Below are 22,260 nucleotides of genomic sequence, written 5' to 3' on the forward strand. Positions count from 1 at the left end.
TGTCATTGGTCCATTCCAGTTATGTAACTACTAGATCCAGGAGGGAGGAAGCCTGCAGGACTGCGGATTAAGATATGTATTCCTCTCTATTAGATCCACTTAGGCACCATAACGATTTTATTCAGCATATGCTGGATGGGGACACCCATATTTTTTTTTTCGTCCATTCTAGAGTTGGGTTTTAAGTGTAATGCTGGTGTTAGGATCCAGAGCGCCTCCAGGTGGCGCTGGAGCTGAGCCCTGCAGTTCCTGGGCTCACCTGCAGGATTCTCCAGCCAGCCAGGGGCTGCTAGGTGCCAGACCACCACTGGGTGGTGCTGGTACCTGCAGCTCCAGTGCTCACCTGTGGGTGTCTCCCAGCTGCCAGGAATCAGCCCATTAGGTATTGCTACTGGGAGGGTATTTAAACCCTCCCTGCTGTCTGGATCTTGGCTCAGGATTTCGTTGCTTTCCCCTGTTGTCTGAGTCCTCTGGACTGAACCCTGAGACCCTGATATTTGCATGCTATTTTAGTACCCTGTTTCCTGTGTTGTTACATCATTGGTTTATGCCTGTTGTGGATTGTTTTAGTTAGCTTGCTAGGTTTATTAAAATATTTATATATACCATACTTACCTGGTCCGTGTGGTCACATGTGTTTGGTCTGCCTGTAAGGGTACCTGTGCAGGTGTGGGGTCACCTGCGCCGGGATCCCTGACAGCTGGCCATACAAAGGACTTGGCCAGAATTTAACCAGATGAACTCCTTCTGCACTTCGGGTCGGCCGAACATGCTGAGCCATGTGAAGTGTTCGGCTCACTTCACTTCAGGTCGGTCATTCACTCGGCTGCCTACGGCAACTTAGTGAATAGACCCCAGTGTGTCCAAAAGAACTTGGCTAAACAGTGACTGCAGCCAATCAGAATACAATAGACCAGCAGGGGGGATTAACCCATCTGTGCTGTTAGGAGGTAACAAAAAAACTCACAGGGGGGAATTTATCAAAGCAATTGTTACAGTTTTAGCCTCTTAGATTATTTTGTTTTATGTGAAAATCTGTCTTCATCTGTCTTTCAACATGTGCCCCTGTTGTGACCTGAGCTTACACTACTTTTCCTGAAGTTACAAGTCTTCTTGTAACTTCTTGCAACTGAAAAAGTAGTGCAGGCTCTGGTAAAAACAGGTGCAAAAAACATGCAGTTGAAAAAGTAGTGCAAGCTCTGAAGAAAACAGGTGCAAAACACGTGTAAAAAACATGCAGTTGAAAAAGTAGTACAAGCTCCAATGAAAACAGGTGCAAAACACATGCAGTTGGAAAAGTAGTGCATGCTCTGATGAAAACAGATGCAAAACACATGCAGTTGGAAAAGTAGTGCAATCTCAGGTCAAAACAGGGGCACATGTTGAAAGACAGATTTGCACACAAAAAAATGACCTAAGAGGCTAAAACTGTCGCAATTGCCTTGATAAAGTCCCCCCAATATGTTTCGATGTACGTGTGTGCCCTCAGGGCGTATGTGCCCATTTATCATGTCTGAAGAATTTAACTTACCTCATACCAGGGAATTAGGAGGATATCGATGTAAAAATTAGAAAGCAGAGGTAGAATCAGAGACAAGCCAGAAGTAGAAGCCAAATAATCAGTCCACACAGGTAGAAGAAGCTCCTATAACCTCTGAAAACAGGGCTTAGTAACTTTTATATAAATGCTGCCTAACAGAGAACAGAATGACTCCATTATAATGTTTATGTTATTTTCTTGTCAGGGAAAAAATTATATGTAGAATGAAGGATGTAAAAAAATGTTCTTTTACAGTCAATAAATAGCTGAGCCACCTTTTCTATTGGTACATCTAAATGCTTTGTCTAGCTATTGAGTGTGGTCTCACATTGCTGGGCAGGACGATTGACATATACAGTTTGAATAACCTAATTGCCATTCGCATAAACCTAAAGAAAAAATATGTATAAATGAGGAATGTGGCACTCTAGAACAAACCTTGACCTTCTCATTCATTTTAGGTCAAGATGAACAAACTGTTTAAAGTTTACCCCATCCTGATCATTAATCACATTTTCATTTGGCAAGCACATGCAGGAGTTTTTCTTTTTTTTTTTTTTTCATTGTTCTTAATTTTAGAAAAGACAAGTTTTCCAATTGGTTAGACAGGGCTCTTCAAATGTGTTTGTGGGAAGGAATCATCTTGTTTTACAGAAATATGACAATTGATAGCTATACCTCTGCTCCGGATTATTTATTACCCATCTTATTCCAACCAATACTGATTTTTTTTTTTTAGGATTGGGTCAATTATCCATTTCAGTTGTTTTATGTTATGACACACAAGGTACATGTACATTTTAGTACAATAATTTGTTATGCATGTGCCTTGAAAAACCTTAATTCTGCCTAATGTTGTGCTATGTTCACCTCTCTGCTCAAAAACAAAAATAAATAGAAATTGTAATCAAAATGTGAAGTATTGCAAATTTTCTTCACGTAATAATCACTGTGTACATTTCAAACAGTGAACATAAAAGCTTGAGTGGAATGGTACTGTGAAATTTTCTGAGATTTACTAGCTTTGTGCTTCCCTAAGCAAATTGCACAGCTCTTGACCTATTTGGTGCTATTAGGGTCTAATGAATAATTGGGCCTTTTCATTCAAGTCAATTGTGTGTGACATTAGTACAGCACTTTTTTCTAGCTCAGTTAGCGACTGAACTCCAGGCTCCAAGCTGATCTAATCCATTACCTAAAAGTGCACATTACCTCTTGAGATGTATAAATACCCAGAATGATGTCAATGAAATTACTGAATGAGCAGATACAATGTAGAGACAAATGAGAGGCATCGGTTTTGTAAAATAAAGCAGACTATATTGGAGTCCAGTCATCCAGTGTTCTATCAATTTCCCAGGATGAAAATACAGTACATGTTTACTGTCATGTAACTGCTGTCATAGTAAAAAAAATAGCCTAGCTTTAAAGTAAGTTGTTTTTTGTATTTTTGATCAATTATGGTTAATTTGACTTCATAAAACGCTTCCACTGAAAAATAAATAAATGTTTGCTAGTATCAATACATTAATTAATATTCAAGTGGAAGCATTGTATTGAGTCAAATTAATTATAATCGATCAAAAATAATAAAATAGACATAACACTAAAACCATACCATAGTGGTTGCTTACCATTAAAAAATGCATGTAACAATACCAAGTCTCTAAAAAGGAAAAAAGCAATGTGCTAAATGCAGTACCCATAGCACCAGTCAGAAATCTTCTTTCACTGTGCTCTAAGCTCACAAAAGCTAAAATTTGTTTGGCTGCTGTAGTTTAAAGCCCCGTTCACATCTGAACGATTTGAAGCGCAATTTTGAAGCTTTACCAGAAGTGCTTCAGTGCTCAACACTAGGATTTCTATTAAATTCAATGGTGTCAGTTCAGTTCTAAGCTTAGTGTTGCTAAGTTAAAGTGACACTAAACTGAGGTGTTAAACCTTAAAAATGCATTCAAGCACCTTGACAAAAATATATCTTATTTGTGAATCACACAACTGTAGATCCTCAAATCATCTCTGAATTGGTGCTGACACTGTCCTTCCTTCTGGAGGGTGGCTACTTTTGTTTCTCATGGTCCCTGTGTGTGTTGTAAAGTAGCCCCCACTCAAAGCTCACTCCCGTGATAGACTACAATCTCAATACAAATTAGTAAACTAAACATGAGATTGTAGTCCATCACGGGACTGAGCATGGAGTGGTGACTATTTTACAACACACACAGGGACCACGGGGAACAAAAGTAGCCACCCTTCAGATGCAAGGTAAGTGTCAGCACCAATTCAGAGATGAGGATCTACAGCCGAGTGGTACATCAATAGGATACATTTTTGTTAATAGTTGGGGTACTTGAATGCATTTTTAAGATTTAACTCCTGAGTTTAGTGTCACTTTAAAGCTTGTTGCACAGAAAAGTACATGAACTTCTTTTGGGGTAGTGTCATGCATTTTGGCCCCAATAGAACTCAATGGGAGTGACTGAAAAACAAGCAAAAAAACACGAGTAACGCGTGTTTTTTGCACGATCTCTTGCCTAGAAACTAGCATTCCATTGGCAAATGCAAATGTAAAAAAATGCCACTGAAGCCTGAAACACATGCAAAAAAACACAAAGAGGCATGTACAAATGCTCCAAAATATCTCCCAAAAATCAAAGACCCAAGTGTGAATGAGGGCATAAGCTCACTGTGTGTTCTCATAGCATGTACTGAATATACTATCTAGTAAACTTAGATTAAACATTGCTCTGCCGGTTTATATAATATTGCAGAGAAACAATATTTTCCTCTGTTTATAAGCTGGAATTTAAGTACTGGGACACAGATATTGAAAATGGCAAAAAAACCTCAACCTTAGCATATGATAATGGAGCTTCCAGGTTGCATATCACCGTAGCATGCATTAGCATGTTGCCCATTTGGATGTCTGCATTAGAGAGTTAGAGGAGCAAAATTAAACACCGACGGAAAATACATATCTTGAGTAGAATTTTCTAGTGATTGAGCACAATTAGTGGGGTATATGTGGTGGGTGGGGAAAAGTCTCAGAATGATCAAGTAGTGATCTGTATTATATTAGTTACAGAGAGTGACCAGGGGTTTCAAAAAAAGAAGCAGCCCATTTGATTTTCAGGACTCATTTTCTAAGTTGAGCATAGATCGGTTACAAGATTGTTTCAGGTCACTGACCCACAATATTGAGTATTCACTCTCTACTTCTCTAAATTGCTTTTGTTGAAGGAGCTGGTCCAAAAAGTCTCAGCCTAACAGAAAATGCAGCCAATCAGCCACAGTCACCATTCAGGTTTCTGGCACATCTGCCGCTGTTAACAGAATGATGGGGGGATTGCTTCATCCTCACTGTTTAGCATGGTGGAATCAAGTGTTTTTTCTCATTCAGCCCGGTAGGACTGAACAATAAATAATTTAATCCTTCTCTTCCTTAATCCAAGACTATAGAAAGCCACTTTTATTACCACTCTAACTCTGCACACTAACATTGACATCGGATAATAAGTTGGTCCAATATTTTATAATAGTGAGTTAGGTAATTATTTTTCTGTAAATCACAATTCTTGCAGTATTATTTGCCAAGATAGTTTTGTTTACCTCATTAAAGCTCAAGATACACAGCAGGGAGTAGAGATATTTATGTGTTCCAGCAGCACAGTCATCTGTAATGCAATTGTAGCTTATTTAATTGAGAAAAAACTGAATGAAAAATGCAACCCTGATATGTCTGGATGAGTTGCACAGCTCCATTTGTATCAATATACTCAAGGAAGACACGAAGGAAAATTTGATTTCTAAGCAGTAGCAGATCAACCTACCATAAGGAGATTTTCTATAACCACAGCAAACCTTTCTTCCCATCAGCAGATACAGGCAAGTAAACTAGATTACATGGTTAAGGTTATTTTTATATAGCTTCAAGTGCCAATATTGTGCTCAGTGACAGAATATCCTATTAAACACCGACACCAAAAAAAGGTCTGCAAAAAGCAATCAACCTCACTGCTTGTGTAAAACATTTATCATTTATTAAATACAACAGTATGAAAAAGAGCTTCATCCGGCTATATTAACAGCGGAGACTGTATCATGGACATTTATGCTCTCATTAATTGGATATTACAATATAAATGTGGGTTCCTGCCTTCATTTTAATTTTCATGTGTTTTAATTGTAGGTTTATAAAGATATCTTGGTACTTATAGGACTTCCTTAGCCATATAATATATATTTTTTACATGGATTTTGAATGTATTTCACTTCATGTATTATAAAGGTTACTCTAAAAATATAATCCTAATCTTACTGCATAACTCATTAGTAACAAGAACAAGTACAAACTGTTGCATGGATTAGTTAAAACAAATAACAAGGTAACAGACTTATGAAAGAGCAATGCCAAAATACTGTGCTGCGCATATTAATTCATGTCTAGAGCACAGCGGGCTGCACACCGCCAGTTGCTCCATTGGGCTACAGTGCCGAAAACCCGAGTTGTCAGTGACAGTCGTGATTCCCTACTAAGCCCAGGAGCTAAATCAATCAGCTACTGGCCTTGCAGTTTTGTTTCAGAGCACTCCATGACAGCACTCCATCGCAGTGTATGAGATACCTTAACTTCGGCTATTAATATTATTATACAGGATTTATATAGCACCACAGTTTGCGCATCGCTTTACAAAACTGAGAGAGACAATACAATTAACAATACAATTTCAGTATGGGAGGTAGGAGGGCCCTCCTCGTGAGAGCTTACAATCTAGTAGGAGGGGCAAGTGATACAAAAGGTAATAACTGTTTGGGATGAATTAGTCAAAGATCTGAAATATCGAGGTGGAATAGCTATGATATCACTGGCACTTCCTGTGAGTATAGCGTATAATTTCATATTTTTTTCAACAATAAATTCCCTTTAAGTGGACTATTTATAGCATTAAATTAGTAGTTTTCCAGGCAGGGTAATTCAGTGGCCTGTTTATATCTGTATGGATATGTTTTTCCTTTGTAATGAAATGACAAACTGAAGGAGTTAAAGGAAGTTGTCTGGCTCAAATATTAAGTTCAGATGCTGGCAGGCAATCTGATGGATGAGCACAGGGTCAATTCCATTGCTGCCTGTTTAATTCAATTGAGATTGGCTGCTGATGTCACTTAACCAAATATAACAAATGTGGCTTCTTTTGTCATTACAATTATTATGTAACAGCCATTCCGTCTAGCGACAAGGTCAAATACTAAATAAAATGCTTCCCCGAATAAGGGCAATGACAGTCTAATTTAAGATGCAGTTTGCCTCGGTAATGCTGCATCACATGTTTGTGATGAATAAAAGTTGGACTACATGCATTTTTTATGTTTTGTCCTTTTCTTGAATTCATTGCAGCCCATCATATCTGCATAGAGGTAGACAAATTAAATATGAACAGGACAGACTGACTAGAGTGAAATATGACAACATAACAGTATGTAAGAAAGAGCTAGATATTACATACATATGGGTTAAAAAACACCTCCCTGGTGCTCCCTGATAGGCAAATAATTCGAAGAATTTTAAGGCACGAGGTTCGATACACAGTGCTAAGTAATGCATTCACTTTGCTGTACTTTGTAATTCTATTGAATTGAACATGCAATGTAGCATCATTGAACCGTTTACAATCATTTCTTAGCCTCGTGCCCCAGGCTAACCCCTTCCCCTGCAGTAGCTGGTAATTCTTGGGTCAATGCTGAAACTGAGTGCTGGATGTCAGTGTTTGTGTAAAAGAGGCCATATTAAGACTATAGATCAGTAGTGGGCTATTAAGTAAATATAGAGGGCTCCAAGTGTCCCCTGGACACATTCGGAGAGTCACACGATAGCTTCGTTTTTGAAAATTTGCCATTGTTAATAATGAGGATGGCGTAAAAGCGTTTTTCACAAATTGGCATCCACAAAGATTTCTTACGTAGGCCCCAGCAGAGAAGCACCTTGCAACTTTTGAAATACATTGGGAGCATTGGGATTAGGGGGAACTCCTGGTTGCCCCTTATCCCACCCTCTCTTAACTAATTGCGAAGTCAGGAAAAAGAGTTGTGGACGGTTTGGGTAGCAAGCCAATTGTAGCCCAAAGGGGAAGATCACTTATCTTCTCTCTTGCTTGATAAGAGACTAGCTGATTTGCCTCAAGCTGGACATAGACAGACAGATCTTTTTTCACATTATTAAATATCCTTTTAGGTTACAATATGAATAGATGAAGGGATGAGAATATTGTTTAAGGGAACATTAGGAAATAGTGGCCTCCGTTCTTTGTTTCACTGTTTACACTGCTTGTGTAAAACATTTATCATTTATTAAATACAACAGTATGAAAAAGAGCTTCATCCGGCTATATTAACAGCGGAGACTGTATCATGGACATTTATGCTCTCATTAATTGGATATTACAATATAAATGTGGGTTCCTGCCTTCATTTTAATTTTCATGTGTTTTAATTGTAGGTTTATAAGCTTGATTTGCCTCAAGCTGGACATAGACAGACAGATCTTTTTTCACATTATTAAATATCCTTTTAGGTTACAATATGAATAGATGAAGGGATGAGAATATTGTTTAAGGGAACATTAGGAAATAGTGGCCTCCGTTCTTTGTTTCACTTATTCCTCATCTGTTTGATCATATGATGGTCCTGCATGGAATGCTAGTTCCTGTAAAAAAGATATGAAAATAAGCATTATGAAAACCAAACTAGTAAAAGTGCATGAATAATATCATTGTTTAAAAAAGAGAATTTAATTGCCTTCAAGCTGTATTTAGAGAACACCAGGCGACTGACAAAGAATTAGACACTTGGGTGCAGAAGACAAACTATATCGACTACCAAATTACATCTTTTTTAAAGCAGCACCTTTTAAAAAAAAAAACATATTTGAATGCAAACATGCAAAATAGAAATAGCACATGCATAGTTGTGTTTCTTATTGCTTTCTAAATTAGTTTCCCAGATGCTGTGCAGACATAGTTGTAGGATCAGTGATTATCTCTCTCTATTTGCTCTCTGTATAGGTCAGTGTTCATAGGCTTTTCACACCTTTCTTGCATAAGGGGCAGTTCACAGAACAATGTGGCTTCTCCCAGTTCTTGTGTTCTGCCTTTACATTTGAGTAAAAGTTGTATTTAGTAAAAAAAAGTAGGAGAGAGGGAGGATTAGGGTGACCATAGAATCACTCTATTACATGCCTGGTCCCTGGCAAAGAATGTAATTAGTTCCAGAGGATAGAGGACTTCCTGTTAGGAATTATTACATCACTTGGACCACAGACAGTGGCACTGCCTTAATAAACTCCTACTAATGCAGTGGAGAGGTAATTAATCCGACTCTGTAAGATGGCACAAGGATAACATAAAATATGGATGAGCAAAAGGTAAAGCCTATATGCAGGAATGCATGCATTCACTATTTTTAATTTGCATTGTTTGCATTAAAAAATATACTTAAGTTCTGCTTTTGGACACAATTAACGCCCTGTAGTGAAGGACCCACAGAGTGGTGAAATCAATTCTTGACTGCTAGAAGGGTCACATGGGGTTGGAGTTGTTCTATGGGTTGGAATAGTAGGTATTTTAATCAGCCATTGGCTCCCAATAGCGGTGGGAATTGGGCCCCCACTAAAGGAAGGGATCATGTCTTCTTGCCCTCCTTCAACCCTCCTAGCAACTCTCCTAGCAAAGCAACCCACCCGCTCACACTCTCTTCTTTCTTTTTGTCAAAGTTTTATTAGTGAGTTTGACTTTGCCAGCAGTTAAATGTGAACTGTTTTATGCCCTTTGAGGCCTCTGGTTAATTGAATGCCAGGACTGATGGTTAGAACAGGCAAGTAAACAAGTTGGAAATGTTAGTTCTCACAATTAATCTATGACTCGCATGATGTTTTGTTTAAATTGCTAAGGTTGTTCAATATTATGTAGATGTTATGTTGCATATTGGTACCATGTGTGTTTCAACACTGTTAGCCTCACACTGGACCTCACAAGAGGTAACAAAAGGAAACTAAGCAACATGTTGGATCTCAGAAAGCTGTGGAAATAAAAGAGTAATATTACTCTACTGAAGCACAACAGCTGACTATTGACATGGTCCAGAAACAGTTAGACAAAATTAAGGTAAACAAAGCACCTGGACCAGACAGCTTACACCCACGTGTCCTCAAAGAATTGAGCTGTGTAATTTCAAAGCCATTGTATTTAATTTTTAGAGACTCTCTAATGACTGGCTTGGTACAGATGGTTTGGCGCAAAGCCAATGTGGTGCCTATATTTAAAAAGGGATCAAACTCTTTACCAAGTAATTACAGACCTGTAGGTTTAACTTCAATAGTTGGGAAGATACTTGAAAGCTTGATCAAGGATCACATGCAATTGTTTTTGCTTGAAAATAATATTATAAGTGATAGTCAGCACGGATTCAGAAAAGACAGAAGTTGTCAAACAAACCTTTTATGAGGAAGTGAGTAATACATTGGACAGAGGAATGGCTGTGGATATAGTATACTTGGACTAAGCGTTTGACACAGTTCCCCACATGCGGCTAATGTATATGTTAAGGTCAGTAGGTATAGAGTATTCAATCTGTAATTGGGTAGAAAACTGGCTTGAAGACCGTATTCAGAGAGTGGTGATCAATGATCCATACTCTGAATAGTCTGAGGTTGTTAGTGGTGTCCCCCAAGGTTCAGTGTTGGACCCCTTACTGTTTAACCTATTTATAAATTACATTGGGGAATTAAAAGTACAATTTCTGTGTTTGCAGATGACACCAAGTTATGTAGTGGAATACAGTCCTTACTGGATGTCTCCAACTTACAAGCAGATCTGAATGCTCTGTGTGATTGGGCATCTATTTGGCAAATGAGGTTAAATGTTGATAAATGTAAAGTTCTGCACTTGGGGACTAAAAACATGCATGCGTCATACACTCTAGGGGGAGTATGTTTGGCGGAGTCAATGATGGAGATAGATCTGGGTGTTCTGGTAGACCATAGACTCAATAATAGCATGCAATGTCAAGCCGCAGTTTCTAAAGCAAGCAAAATACTTTCTTGTATTAAGAGGGGTATAGAATCCAGAGATAGAGACATCATCCTGCCCCTGTATAAAGCATTAGTAAGACCTCATCTGGAATATGCAGTTCAGTTTTGGGCACCAGTTCACAAAAAGGATGTTGTGGAACTGGAGAAAGTGCAGCGAAGGGTGACCAAACTCATAAGAGGCATGGAGGAGCTCAGCTATGAGGAAAGATTAGCTGACCTGAATTTGTTCTCATTGGGGAATAGGCGATTAAGGGGGGACACGATCACCATGTATAAATACATAAATGGTCCATATAAAGAGCTTGGTGCCAAATTATTCACGTTAAGGTCACTGCAAAGAACAAGGGGGCACTCTTTGCGTCTGGAGGAAAAGAGGTTTAACCTTTGAATACGGAAAGGATTCTTCACAGTTTGAGCTGTGAAAATGTGGAATAGACTCCCCCCGGAGCTAGTTCTAGCTAGCTCGGTTAATTGTTTTAAAAAACATCTGGATGTATTCCTAAATGCACAGAATATTACTGGATATTGAGTTATTATAGGTATATTAGGCATCAGAGATTGTTGATCCAGGGAATATCAGGAAGGATTTTTTTTTCCCCCTGTTGGAGCAAATTGAACCATGCTTTATAGGGTTTTTTTGCCTTCCTCTGGATCAACAATGTGATAATGTGGGCATAGCGTTCTGTTTAGGCTTTTCTTCTTTTTTTTTTTCTCCGTATCTCTATAGGTTGAACTCGATGGACTTGTGTCTTTTTTCAACATGACTAACTATGTAGATAGAGAAATAGTTGGTTACTGTTTATTAATTTAGCAATGGATATCAGACAGAACCTACAAGCATCAACATTAGCATTCCAAAAGCCATTCAACTCACACAAAGATCTTGTAAACATGGTCATTAGTTCACATTAGAGCTTTTCTCCCCAAAGCAGCTTAAAGCAACTTTAAAAGAAATGAGAAGCACCTCAAGGAAATATTTCAGAAACATCTTTACATGTTGCATTTGCCCATCCAAACTTAAAAAGCATCTCCCTTTGATTCACAATGGTGTAAGTGGTCCAAAAGGTAAACATTAAAGAAAAAAATAATCTCTGTGTCTAACTAACCTTTTGTGTCCAAAAAGGGCAGGTAGAGGGCTAAAGACTAACCACCAGTATTGCATGTGGTGTCCCTAAAGCTGATCTTTTCCCATTAATGACTTACCATACCTTGTTCTGAACTATCTTTGTGCAGGGGTGGCTATCTTGGTAGAAGCAGGGATTTAGTGACCTTATATCAGATCATTCAGCAAGAAGAACAGTGAGCAGCACACCAATTACATCACCAAATCTCACTCCAAATCTCCAGAGACCTGCAGCCAGACGCAGCAGTGCTGTGAAATGGAAGTAAACTCCTTTAAAAAAAATGCAGGTAGGCTTTTTGTGACAGAAGAGACTGTGTATGTCATAAATGTGATGCTGTGCCAGGATGAAGTCATTCCAAGTGTATGTATGGGATTTACATCACCCAGGCCTGGCCAATAAAATCTTCAAACTGGGCAAGAAGACCAGGTGAAGATGAAAGCAACGGACATGAAGCAAAGTGCAGACACTGGAGTGCTGGAAGGGATTATTTTGCTGGGTAAGTGTGCCATAATGTGCAAATATGCTGAACTTACTTGTATACTATAGAAAAAGGCTCCTCGGGCCCATAATGTTAGATTTAATCTGGCAGTTTACTTCCATTTTATATATTTTACACAGCAGATATGAAGTTATTATAACAGAAGTGCCTTGACACCCTCACATACCAGGAAGTGCCCTACTATTTTAGGAGGAATTCCAGACAAAAGCTAAATATTTAAATGCCCTGCTTAGGTACAATTAACATTTCTTAAAATTCCCTATAACATAGCAAACCTTCATTGTTCAGTTTCTCTTTAAAGGAGAACTATGAGGTGAGTGCTTTTCACTTACCTCATAGTTCTAGCCGACCTGTGACAATGAGACTGTCACAGGTCGGCTCAGTAGACCGGGAGGTGAGCGAACACATACCGGCGTTCGCTCACTTCTCGATCCTGTCACGGCTCTCTGCCGTGACAGGGGAGGGGCTGGATTCCACCCTCCCCGCTCTGATCCGCCAGCGCTGACTATCGAAACGGACGGGGAGTGGGCGGGTACAGCTGGCTCTGCCTCTAGATAGGCAGAGCCAGCTGTCAGTCACGCAGCTGGGCGGATCCCAGCACAATTGTCGGGATCCGCTTCAGCTGCGGCGTCTCAGTATACCGCAAGCTACAGCTCGCGGTATACTGAGCCTAGGGTGACGGGAGGACGCTAGTTTGTGTCCTCCCGTTACCCTAAGGAGAACTATGGGGAAAAGCCTTAACCCCATAGTTCTCCTTTAAATGAAGCAACATAAAATGGAACAGTAAACTATTAATATGACAATGTATTTTCAGTAACAGGCCGGGTTTGTATGCTACAAGTAATATTTATTTGTTACCATATTTTGTTTTTGGAAACGAGAACACTTCTTTTTCAGATATTGGCTTTTGAGTGCTACAATTGACCTCATTCACCTGATTTATTCTATTACTTTCCAAATGAGTCTTGATGAATAACCTTGATCAACACACTTTATTTTCACAACTAGATTGTTAATCATAGTCAGGAGCTATTAGCTGCAGACAGTATCCATGAAGAGACTTTGACAAATGTCACCTAGCATGTTTATGGAGGTTGCAGCCAGCTAGGTGAGTCAGAGTTATAAGAAAGACGATTCCTTTATTAATGTCGTATTGACAGAATAAATGTTATTGCTCATTTTTTTGCATCTCAATAAAGCATATTTTTTCGATTTTTAAGTGAAATCATTAACACAAAATTTGATTGTATCTGTTCAAAGAGCTCAAGGTACCTTTACACAGGGTTCCTCTATAGCTGTTCATTATATCTGCGTGCTGTGCTGTTCAGAAAGCACAGCACTGACTGTGCCTGGAGACTGCACAAGCAGATGCTTTTCTGATGAGGCTCACTACCTGCTGGGGAATGTTCTAGAATATAAATATATGATGATTCATATTTAAAAGTTTAAACACACTCAATTAAACAACATATAAATCTATTTTTTTATCAAAGCCTAGATCATTCCAGAATGGTGTAAAAATATGCTCACCTACTACCTGAAAATAACTATAATTGTAAAAATAGGTGGTAAATGCTAACAACTTGTCTATAGTTTGCATGAATGTGTAATGTCCAAGAAATAAATCCAGTAATATCCAATAAATATATAAACACTGTCCAGGTAAAGTCTCACACCATATTATCTTCTGTATTTATAAGACCTGTACCCCCCCACCCCCCCCCCCCTTTTCTCTTAGTGAAGATGCTATTATTATTATTATTATTAAACAGGATTTATATAGCGCCAGCAGTTTGCGCTGCTACCGCCTGCCCTCACACTGCAGTGCTCTTTGTTGGCAAAGCTGTGTAACAGTCACAACCCTTGGCACAAGTTTAGCAAAGGAGGTGTGTCTAACTATCTCTGTTACTAATTGCTGATTACTGAGTACATTAGGTAGTGCTTATTGAACTGCACAGTCATATTTAGCCTCTCTGTATAGCTGCTGTAGCAGGAAAGTGGAATTAAAGGAGAACTGTGAGGTGAGTGCTTTTCACTCATCCTCATAGTTCTAGCCGACCTGTGACAATGAAACTGTCACAGGTCGGCTCAGTAGATCGGGAAGTGAGCGAACACATACCAGCGTTTGCTCACTTCTCGATCATGTCACGGCAGAGAGCCCAGGACCCCTTCGGTTCAGTAGAACTGAAGGGCTGCTGTACGGGCTATTCAGTATAGCTCGTACAGCTGCCGAAGTCGGCCGAGCGGCTCAATCGAGCCGAAGGCATATGCTTCGACTCGACTGAGCCGAGGTGAAAGCCTGCTACTGACTGCTGGGTGGAGCCAGCCGTCATCTCACGGCTGGCTCCGGCCACTTGCACAGACAGATCAGCGTCCCTGGTTACCAGGTAACCAGGGACGCTGATCTCCAGATAGCCCAACTCTCCCGGACGCTCCAGGAGTCTCCCGCTATTAGATAGCGACTCCTGGCCGCCCGGGAGAGAAACACTTTCTCCGGCAAAGTTTCCCTGCTCTGTTGTCTCCATCAGGTCCCCTCTACTGATTGACAGCAGCAGAGGGCAGGTGCAATAGCTAGTTTGCTATTGGCTATTGCAAAGTGAAATAGCCAATAGGAATCTAGCTATGCATTCCAAAGGTGTTTTTTTTATTTATTCTAATGGAAGCAGAACCGCCCGGCCAATAGAAAACAGTTGGGCGGAGCTAGCTGTCACTGCTAGCTCCGTCCCAATTGCTTTCTATTTTATTTTTTCTACTTTTTTAACAGTTTTTCTATTCTGCTCGGTACCACAGAGGTACCGAGCAAAATAGCTGAGCCGAATGCCGCTCAGCGTCATTCAGCTATTCACTCACTGCTGTTCGGCATCTAGGACAATAGGCCGAACAGCAGCGAGTAGGCTGCCGGAGTTCTGGCTTAGCCAATCCAGATGTTGGATCGGCTGAGTCAAACTCCTTCTGCCTTTCGGGTCTGGAACCCGAAGCCAGCCGAAGCCACCGATGTACGGCTGATTTCAGCCAATATACGTCTGGAATCAGCCGTACCAGCCTGAAGTGAATAGCCAAACAGCGTTCAGCTCACTTTGCTTCAGGTCGGTTAGTCACTCGGCTGCCTAGGGCAGCTTAGTGGATAGACCCGTAAGTGTTTTCCTTATGGTATGTTCTTGAACTTAGATGTTCCTGAGTAGCCACAAATGTTTTCATCACTGTATTGAGGACAGTATGGTATGCTTTTGCACTGATCTTTGTAGAATACCCATTTCTATAGGGATACTAAATTCCTTCCATTTGTAAATTATTCATATGATTCTGGCCCAATTGACGCCCAAGTCTTCGGAACTAATGTTGCAACTCTTCCAGGCACTCTGCATGGGTAAATTCTCATTTGGCTAGGGATGGGGAGGAATAAGCACAAATACTTACGTCTCCCTCTCTCACTATTCTCCTGTCAATACAGGACAGCTGGTTCTACATTGTACATGATGTGAAGTTTGCTACTGGCTGGGCAGTGAAGTGAAGTGAAGTGACTTGGGGTTGGAACCATTTACATGAAGAGAAATGAAGTCTGCAGGAGCAAGGAAAAAGGTAAGTATTTGTAATTATTCTTTTCTTCCATAGCCAAATGAGCATTTAACCCATACAGTGCGAGGGGAGAGGACACACTCCGCTTCATGGGCACATTTAAAAGCAGCCCGGAGTTGGGCTTTAAGCTATATTGCACTTCAGAAGAATTGTTTTGTATATAGCAGCTAACCAAAATTATACATTTGTTTTTATATGGTAAAGAAAATAAAATCCACACCTGTATTGACTGAAAGACCTGACTAATTAATTCATTGGAATGCCTGCTTCCTGTGATCATCTTTTTAAGATATATTATTATGGAGAATCACATACTTTGTTTTCCATCCATGACCATAACTGACTGTTTAAACAATTTGTTGGCTGAACATATGGCAATATACATTTTTGTTTATGCTATTAAATGAACATTTTGACATTTTAAGAGCCATGCATTCTAAAAAAAATCCTAAATATCTGTAACCTTTAAGTAAATACAAAAATATATTGTGATGGTGTGAAGACACCAAAAGCAGAGAAAATATTGTATATCCAATCAATGGTTCAAACCATTGTTTTATATAGCTATATAATTAAATGAACTGCAAGTTGCCGCGAGAAACTAGACACATAAAAAATATATTAATAATGTGCCACGCTATATAGATCTATTTATATCTATATAGATAGATCTATATAGATATAGATAGATATAGATATAGCGTGGCACATTTTTAATGTATTTTTTGTTATTCCTTCATTTGTTGGATTAGCGCTCGCTGCTTATGTCACTTGCTGACGCAAAGTTTTTTTTTTACAATTTGTATAGACCTTATGTACCGTACTTTCTATGTGAATCAGATTTGGGGGTTGATTTACTTATGTTTCCTTATCTTAGTGAATCTGGTGAAAATTCACTTTGCAAAGAATACCCAATAACGATAAAGGAAAATGTAAAAACAGTATTTTCGCTTGCACGTGATTGGATGATGGAAGTCAGTACAGCTTCAGCTCATTCACTAAACTTCCCTTGCGTAGTGCACATTCCCCTGGAAAGTGAACAGCCTATTTGCCTTCAGTAAATAAACCCCTTTATCTCGGGGGATGCTCATGATGACATACACACAGTCTCTGTGTGAAACTCTACAAATCTGTATATGCAATACAATAACAGTCAAATGTCACAAGTCAGGAAACATGTTGCCTCAGGATACGTTTTACACCAGATGCAGTGCGTTCCGGTCCGATTCTGGCATCGCATTGCGGCCGGCTCACTTTTTTGTGGGGAAGGAGGGCGCATTGTGCCTGTGGTCCGTTGCGATCAAAATAGCGCTTGCAGCATTTTGATTGCACCGCACCAGACCGGACTGCAGGCACAATGTGCCTTGCGATCCCATGCGGGCGATCGCATTGCGGCCGGAGGGAGTGGTTACGGTGCCATTCACTTCAATGGCCCACCAAGTCCCCCTCCTGCCCCACAAAAAAGTGAGCCAGAATCTTACCGGAACGCACTGCGTCTGGTGTTAACGTACCCTTAATAATTACTTCAGGAAAATATTTTAAAAAATCAAAATGTGTGCTTATTGAAAGTACACTATAGCTTCCCATTAAATGGTATTTTGCTGATTTCACAATAACCAATATCCCCCTGGGCTGCTATCATAGAAATTAACTACCCAGATGCGCTAGAAAAATGAAACTACTTGGACAAAATATACTAGTTCATTATGAAGTATTGACCAACAGCTGTGTAACAACATGTGCATTGAACATATATCTTCTACTGTTTATTAAGTGAGCTGTTAGGTAATTACTTTCAAGAGATGCCATCTGTTGGCATTTTACAACTAAAGCTGCTTTGTCAATGAAGCACAAAATCACATTTTGTTTTAGTAAAAATATTTAACTTGAGTTTCAATGTGTTTGCAAGCCAAATATGTAATCGTGCATATTGCATAAAAGCTATATACCAATAAACTAATAAAATGGCATCATTCCTATAGCGAGAACCTAGATTGAAATCTAAACTGATTGCATATTAAAACCTCATAAATTGGTAAAGGAAAACAACAGGTTTTGAGGTTTACTAAGTGATAAAAAGTGGTTAATGTGAACATTTTATTATTAATTAATTGTTGTTACAATTGCAGGTTGGCTCAAACTGCCCTAAAGTACAGATCAAAGGACACTAATTTGAACATGTAGCATTCTTTTATGAATAAAGGATGCAACCTGTTTTCAGCCTTCCATAATACATCAGCTGCTGTCAGCACTCTTGATACATGTAGCAGTCATTCATGATACAACCATAATATATGGCTGTAAAACTAAAAGCCCAGCCCTGCACATTACACTGGAAGAGAAGCTCTCCCAGTATATTCTGCAGGACTATGCTGCCAGCCTGGCGTGCAATGCTACTCTATGTATTAGGAGCGGATATTTATGCTCCTGATACACAGAGCAGGGCAATATATAAAAACAGACAGTGGAGCCCCACATATTACACCAGGAGAGTCCCCATTGTAATCTCTGGGACAGTATTCTTGGGAGCACAGAGTGCTTGTAAGGTTTCTGTGAGAGCTGGGCAGCCACCACTACCACACATGCAAAACAGGAGCATCTGTGTTGGTCCAGCCTTTATTTTCTATAGAAAACATGCAGGGGCTACACATGGATCTGTTTTGTAAAAACCTCTGAGAGACAATATCTAGATGCCACAATTCCAATTATACATCTGTATGCATTCTGTTCTGGCACAGATAGATATCATGTGATATAACACACATAGATATGTTTGCTGTCTGCCTTGATCTCAGCTTGTCTGATAGTGTGGATTTGATTTACTAAGTGCAAATAGGCTGTTCACTTTGCAAGTTTATTTTATCTTACCTTACTGAATGTGGTGAAAATTCAGTTTGCAAAGAATACCCAATCATGTGCAAGAACAATTTTTTAAAAACAGTATTTTTGCATGCAAATTATTGGATGATGAAAGTCAACAGAGCTTCACCTCAACCTGTCCTGACTTCGGTCAGCTCAACCTCAACCTGTCCTAAACAACCTGCAACCTGTCCTGACTTCGGTCAGCTCAACCTCAACCTGTCCTAAACAACCTGTCCTGACATCGTTCTGTTCTATGCTGTAAATCTATCTGATGCCTACTGTGATCTCAGCTAAAGTATATGCCTAAGGGTTAGGACAATCTTAGGACAATCTTTTGATTGTTGTGAGATTAGCATGCCTTACCTTGTACTTCTGTCTGCTGTCTGCCATGGATGGCAGTCCTGGACTACTGGCTTGTCCTGGACTTTGAATATCTTCTGATACACCTGCATTATGGATATCTTTATTTTATAAAATCTCATGAAAAACTAATGTGTGTGACCAGCATATACATTTCTGAAAATTCACCATAAGCATTTTAAATATATAGTTCATTCTATGTCAAGGGCAGTTACAAAAAGAAAAAACAATGCATTAACATTCTAATTTATGTATACTGTACCATAATATTCATTTAGTCTATTTTTATCTCACTTATGCTATTTTATTCACTGAAGTGTCTTAACCCTTATAATTCTTCCAGAAGAAGATCACAAATTCCTTGCATCTGTTTATTAATAAGATGGAAATAAAAATACTTTTTTTGTCAGTGTCTTTTCTGCATTAAGGTCTACATGTGCTAATTCTGCACGCTAAAATATTGCTAACTTTAATCTTGCATCAGGGATTTATTTCTTGGATGTATGAGAGTGTCTGAGGAATATTTCCAGAGGACTACTAAACAAGATTAATGGTTGGCTTTTAGTTCTTTGCTGTGTCGGAATGGAGCCAGATAGCAATCTCTGAGATTAAGTCATTATACTGAGAGGTTTGTTCAGATAATGCCCCAGTGAGTCATAGTATTTAATTTCTCAAAAAAGAGCCACAAAGACCTCAATGTTAATTACATTATGTTTCCAATAAAGGGAGATGGAATTGGAAATGGCCAGTGAAAAGACTTATCAATGCAGCCAAGATATTTAATTCTTTTCTCCTTAACATGAAAATGCAATCTCTCAGTACATGCTATTTTGGAGTTGTGTATTATGTTGAGGTTTTCCATTATGAAGTATGTCCTTCAATTATGTAAATGTAATGATGTCAATAAAGTTTACTGGAACACAACAACGAGTTTTAACACAATTGTGCACACTTGCAAAGAGCAATGTAAAAAGTATGAAAGTTCATAGCATCCAGTCATCATAGAGATGTGCATAGAATAGGCAGTAAAATGTAGGGATAAACTGACCATCTTCATGATAAAAATCATCAAAATGCGAAAAAACATATCTACGTGTAAAGTCAGCTCAGCTTAGCCAAGCTTGCAAGAAAATGTATAAGAAAAAAAGATTGCGAACCTGTCTATGTTATTGTTACCCTCATCTTCACCTCCAGAAATGCAGCATTGCATCATCTTTGATTTTACCATCAAAGTACTTCCAGCACATTATATTTGAGATATTACAACAAGGCCAAGAGAGAGGAATTTTATTCATACAATTATTGTGTATTTCATTTAGAGTTTAGCTCCAACATACCTAATGTAGCATATTTAGTAGACCTGTGCAAATGATAAAAATTTGTTTAGGAGGAAATTAACGACAACTAAAAACATAATTTCATCAAATGAAACCAATTTTTATGCTATTTCGGATTCTGAATCCAAAACGGCACATGTAAAGAAAAGAACATTCGGCGGCCACACTGGCCACCGGTGCATTCATACCATAGGCGGGGCACATGATGCCACATGATACTGCGTGTGCGAGACATTATGTGACATCAATAGTCCATGGTCCCATCGCACTCCTGACCGCGTGAATCCCTTCAAAAATTGGGTGCTGCGGTAGTCAACGGGTGGCAGCCGTAACAATCGTGAGCTAAAGCAGAGACACCGGCACTCCAAATTTGCAAAATACGTCTATTTATTGACGTGCATCGTGGTAAAAAACATAAAATGTATGTTTTACCTGATGAAGGGGATCCTTTGTGACCCCGAAACGTTCGTTGTTTTTTACCACGATGCATGACAATAAATAGAAGTATTTTGCAAATTTGGAGTGCCGGTGTCTCTGCTTTAGCTCATTATGTGACATCACACACCTGTTGAGCGCCGCCATCTTGGTGTAGCCCATGTGACGCCATGCGCCCTGCCTCCAAGATGGGGGCACACATGCGCAGAATGCTCTGTAGGCCAATATGGCCCCCGAGCGTTCTGTTAACGTATTATTATGTGCCCCAATATGTTTTTTGTATATTCAGGCATATAATAATTTGTTCATTTGGATTTGGACGAATCACCGAATCAATAGAATTGAGTTGTAGGTGCGTCCGAATGCACAAGTCTAATGTTTAGCATGTTTCCTCCTACATACCAAAGACATGCTGGGAGGTTTATTGATTCCTGTCTAAATTGGCCCTATTATGTGTGTGCAATAGGGATCTTAGCTTGTAAGCTCCTTGAGGGCAGGGACTGATGTGAATGTGCAGTATGTAATACACTACGTTAATTTCTGGCACTATATAAATACCTTTAATAAATAAATAATCCTTGTTTTTGTAAGTCCAGTACATTATATGTGAGCCTCACAAGTGCAAGGTGAATTTCAGGCGGAACTCCAGTCAAAAAATAAAAACAAAACAAATGAATAGGCCATAAAAAAGATACATTTAACAGTATTTTATGCAATACTCACATTATCTCCACAAAAGATACAAAATTAAAAGAGACTAAGATATACTTCTGGACAAGTCACAAGTTGTGACAATGTGTATTAAATGCATCTATGTTATATCTGCATGCAACTAATGGGATCCATACATATTATATACATTATTGCTATATTATGTTTAATGCTATTACTAAGGTACCACCGGACTGCTGATGTCCATTGACCATTTGTTCCACCAAGGTTCATAACTATGATATACAGTTAAGGTGCATTTCTGGAGATGTGGACATGGTTTTTAAATATGTATATACAGTATGTGTTTAAACTATGTTTGGTTTGATAATAAAATGGATACATTTTTGCAGTAGATGATTTGTATGTTTTAAAGGTTTCATTTTTCTTCTTTTTTTGAATAAATGAGGGCACCTAAAGCATACAATAGTATATTTCCTCATTGTTTAATGCTTCTGAAGCCTGGGAATTCCCTCTTTTTTGTAAAACAAAGGTGGTTTCCTTTTTTTTTTTCCGACTAATATATTTCCCATATTTTACCAAATTAACCCCTACCAAAGCCTACTGGAAAATCATTTTTGGCAAAATATAGGCAGAAATAATTTTTATCATCTTTATTTTTCTTTCACAAATGTTTAGGAAAACAAAACATTTGAGAAAGAAAGCAGAACAGCGGAAAACAAAAGAACAGAAATAGGGTGAGCTTAATGAATATGCAAAATCATAGAGCAATA

The sequence above is a fragment of the Nanorana parkeri genome, unplaced genomic scaffold (genome assembly GCF_000935625.1).
Source record: "Nanorana parkeri isolate BGI_ZX_2015 unplaced genomic scaffold, ASM93562v1 scaffold1000, whole genome shotgun sequence".
In the NCBI taxonomy this organism is placed as follows: domain Eukaryota; kingdom Metazoa; phylum Chordata; class Amphibia; order Anura; family Dicroglossidae; genus Nanorana; species Nanorana parkeri.